A 5,042-nucleotide genomic window follows, 5' to 3' on the forward strand; every position below is an offset into this window, starting at 1 on the left:
AATGGGAGTAGTGTGGCCGGTACAGAATATGGCTCAGCTGGCAAACGTGGGTCTTAGTTTGTCTGTTACTGTCAGCATGCCTGCTTGGGAACCATTGCAAATGACATTTATTTGAATAATCTTAATGGCCAAACTCTCCCTTGCAGAAATAAATAAGTAATAAAGTCCAGTTTTACCTTCTCCTTTTAGTACTAAAATCAGAACAGTTTCCAATTACTTTTTCCAATTCAGTGTCTCCAGGAATTTATTTTTTTTCCTTGTGAGGGTGTCATGAGACATGTTTTGAGATTGCTGCACCTTCAAATGGAACTTGGAGGGAGAAGTGTTAGTTTGCACATCACTGACCTGAATATTTTCCTGGTAATTTCAGAACATTAAGGTGTTCACTTATAAAAGTCATGACTACTTGATCAGCCCCCAATGAAACGATACCTTGTGAGTGAATAAATTACTTTCCGATCTTAAAACAAAGGTAGGGTGTTGGACTCATGTGGATCTTAACTTCTAATACGGCTATAATTAGAGTTTTAAACTCATTTAGCTTTGTTTGCTGCTTATCGGTCCCGAATAGAGCACATTTACCCAGTGGTTTTCATTTATATCAGGTGCACAATAACACTCCTGTGACTGCTCTGTCAGGAGCTGTTAATGAACAGATCTCAAACACAGAAAGTGGTTTTCTGCTACAGGATCCTTGTATGCCTGCAGAATAGAAGTACCAATAGGTGCACTGTATATACAGCTTCTTATAAAGACATTTGTCGTCCTTCTGGCTTCTTAGCTCCTGCAGCCCTGAGAGTTTCGTCCTTTATTGTTATAATCTCCTCATGTTGCCTTCATGGGGCTCACAAAGGATGGTTTGGGTTTTGTTTTCATTCTTTAAAATTAGTACTATAATAGGCACTCCTAAGTATAGTAGTTGAGGATACATTTGTCTTAATTCATGTTATTACTGAAAGCTGCAGAGACTTTTCTTTAGTCTTTTTAAGGCATCTCAATCTATGGTAAATGGATGTATGTAATTTTTTGTGATAGGTTGGTCTCTATTAAATTTAAAGTAATATAGTACTGTCACAACTGAACTTTCACATAGGCTTGAGATCCAGTATTTAAAACAGCTTCTTAAACATGGCACCAGTTATTTCCTTTCACTTTGGTCTTATTCAGTCTGCCTCAGTAGAATTACTCCACTTTTATGGTGTTGGAGGTAACATCAGAATAACACCCTCAAGGCAGAATGGGCATACCTTACTGCTTTGTCATATCGATTTAAAAATCTACCTGAAAAAAAATAGTTGCCATTAAAAGCACAAAGTCTGACTCCAGTTGTCAGACACGTACACTGACTTCTGTCAGCAAAGGCTCTGTCCACCTTACCAGAAAAAAACTTTTTGGAGGGAGACAGATACAATATAATCCATAGGTTGATTATACTCGAAGTATAAATGTCTGAATGATTTTAAATCCGAGACTATACAGGTGATGTTATTTCTTAAATTGGGAAGTGATACTCTGAGAACAGGAATTCTACGGTTGCTGCCCCGTGAAACGTTTTGAACTGCTTTATAGAGACTGTATTTAGCGTTATGAAGGTCTTACCCCGCCTGTGAATGATTCAGCAGTTTACTCCTTAAAACAAAACCTACCTAAAAATGTAATTAAATTAAGTAACATTCAGAAGAATCCAAAGGTAACATTAAACGTACTGATTCTCCATGATAGATCGGCATTTTGCAGATTGAAAGAGAAGGGAATTTCTTGCCCCCGGTCCACGTTTTAAGCCCTGGCTGCCGTTAGCGGGACCTCTTTCATCCATGGATGACACCATGTACCAACCACCTCACAAGCTTTTGCTCACACTGAGAGATTTAATGTGTTTTTTAGGCTGGTTGGGTTTTTTTTTTCTTCACTGTTGTAATGATGTTTTCTTTTTTCTGTTTTGAATTAAATTCCTTAACAAAAGAGAAACCCTGCTCTCGGCAGCACGCAGCACGGGAATCAATTTGGTAGATCAGTAGGTAATTCAGAGGCTGCGCTCTGGGTTTCTCATGTATGTATTCATAACACTAAACCTATTTAATAATACTTATTCAGCTGCCCCTTCAGGGCTGTGTAGCTGATCTGGTGTAATTCAGTAACACCTTATAAACTTCAGTTATTCAGATCATTGTTTACTGCTTACTTCTAGGAGGCTCCTGCAAATAGACTCACTCAGTTCACAAAAATCTAGAAGCCTAATGAGTATTTCCAAAAAAAGTGTGCTTGGGTAAAATTTAAAACTAATGAAGCTTTAAAAGAAAACTTATTTTTATTTTTAGTAGATTTGAGTTGCAAGCAGACATCTCATACCAAGCAATTAATGCTTTTTATCTGAAGACTGGATCAGAAACAGCTTTTACTCATCTAAAATGGGGGGGGGGGGGTGCGCGAAGTATACCAAGTTTTAGCTTGTAAGGAATGTATAATTTACTAAAACCTGAGAATGCACATTGATTACATTTATTAGCCAAACCCCTTCTTTTTGTTCATACAAAGATATCTCTGCCTTTTAAAATAAGTTCAATCCCATGAAATTCAAATCTTTGGATAAAGAACTAGCCTATTTCTGATAATTTCTAGTCTGTCTCACATCACAATCCAATCTTTCCCCCAGCTTCACCTATGGAACTAACAATTAACTAACAGGAACTAATATAATTTCCTGATGAGATTGCAAATGTTAGGCATTGTCGTAAATAATGGTTGAATCCAATTGCTTGGTAGACATGAAAAGGGTGAAAGCAGACAGTAAAGGGCATGGTTTGAGCTTTAGTAATTGTTTTTTAGTATGATTTGTTTCTCAAGTAGATGGAACCTGTGACTTCTTTGCTGAGAACCCACTTTTAAATCTCATAACTATTCCCCACAGCTCTATAGGGAACACCACACCTCCATGTAGTTTAAATCAGCACACTGAGTTTATAGCCCTTAGAGAAGTCAACTTCTAACAGTTGGAATTTCCTAATTTTAACCAAAGCAAAGCTGGCACTCAGTTTTCATAATGAAGCTTTTTTAATGTACAGGAATAGCAGATGTAAGTATTCCAGTAAAGACTTTTAGATTGTTAGTTTTATCTAATTTCAAGTTACAAAATATTTCTATCTGCTTTATGAAATCATTATTATAAACAAAGCAGGTGTGAGGTGGGGAGAAAAACCTTTGCAGTAGTGCTTAAACATGTAACTATATATGGCCTAGAGAAGGCTTATTTGCTCCTTAAGGCATGTAAAGAATTTGTTACCTTAAAGCTATTAGAGATTACTCTTTTTTTACGGAGTAAAAACCAGTCTAGTTATAACTGAGGTCAGATCATTTTTTCACGAACTAAAATGACCTCTTTTGATAACAACCTAAATACGTTGCAAACTGATTTAGCAAAATAGCCTGTTACATGGTTTATGAAGTTCTGCGATGACTTGTGTTGCCTTACTTTTATATAACTACATTAAATACACAAGTTAGGTGTTTTTCCCTCATCTGCGTTTGAAAGATTGCATATATTTTGGTTTCAGGCAGTATTAAGATAGTTTGGATTTTGGGTGTGTGTGTGTGTGTGTGTGTGTGTGTTTTTTAAAAGTACTCTCAAGACGTATGGAATTCTATTTCTGTAAAGACAATTTTGTGGATGTTTTTGGTTTCTTTGGATTCCTTCATTTCTCTTGGTCAAGCTTTCTGTTTCAAGACTTCCATCTCAGAAAGCACGGCTGAGTCTCATTTGTGCTTTGTCACTAACTTCTGCTTCCAATGCACTTTGCTGACAGCCCGTTGCATCAAACTGCTGTCTGGAAATGAACTGCAGGATCTTTATTCTTTGTACATAAGCACGGCTCCAGCCACGACTGAGCAATGGTTTTGTTGAAGCAGTGATGCATAACACAACATAACAGTTTCCTTCCCAAGTCTCTACCCATTCTGCCAGCAGGTAAGGACTTTTCCTTCAGTTTTCTCCATAAAGCCAGGAGTCAGGCAACATTTATGAGGAGAGTTGAAAGGCTTTGATCGCTTACTGATGAGAGGAAAATCCTGAAAGAATGACTTCTATTAGGAAGGTAGATGAGGAACGCTCTTCTTTTCATAAACTGGAAGAGAAACAAGTACATAATGAACCAAGCAATGACGCTCACCTCTGAATTGTGTTTGTGTATGTGGAAGTAAAAGGCCGTGAGTTAGTAACATGACAGGATGCATCAAAATATCGTAACACTGGCTGTACCAAGAGAGTGCTGAGGATTTTAATCTTCACGTTTCCAGGGTTTATCCAACTCTTGCTTTAGCTGGTGGTGAGGACTACCCTTTGAACACAGTGGTGGATGATCTCAGGGCTGATGTAGTGTGCCATTGCATCGTTTCTGTATCTTAAAACTGCTGGATTTTTATTTGGTTTAGAAATTATGAAAAAATAAGGGGGAGGTGGGACAGAGAAAAACCAGATCAATAATAATAAAGACTACTATGTAATTGAGGTTTCTACAGTACTATGACAGTTCTGTAATTGTGTTCTTAGCTCTATTTCTTGCGCTTCTGATCAAGCAGAACACACTAAAGATGAATTTAAGCTGTCCCGTTGAGGGGTTTGTGGGCTGAATCCAGAGCATCCCTTCTACCGGGATACATAGAAAGATAGGTCAGTGTTGAATAATGTATCACCAGAGCGCGACAGCTCAAGGTAACTGCCACTCTTCTTCCCACATTGTCCTCTTTTGCACATACAAATTGCCATCTTACAGCAAATTTAGCTCCTGCCCTTCCTATTGCAATGCAGTAAAAAATACTGGAAGAAACCCATATTCCCTGATTTCCTTTACATTTGTATTAAATAAATACATATTATATATATTTTTGACAGAAATACATATGTATGTCTGCTTACAGAAGTATATACACACACACACACACATATATATATATACACACACAAATTTTGTGTGTATCTGCTCTTTTTACTGTATTGCTTGTTTGGTTAGTGTTTGACCATAACCAGGATTGTTAAGAACTGACATGAA

Source organism: Falco cherrug, chromosome 8 (assembly GCF_023634085.1).
Source record: "Falco cherrug isolate bFalChe1 chromosome 8, bFalChe1.pri, whole genome shotgun sequence".
NCBI classification, from domain to species: domain Eukaryota; kingdom Metazoa; phylum Chordata; class Aves; order Falconiformes; family Falconidae; genus Falco; species Falco cherrug.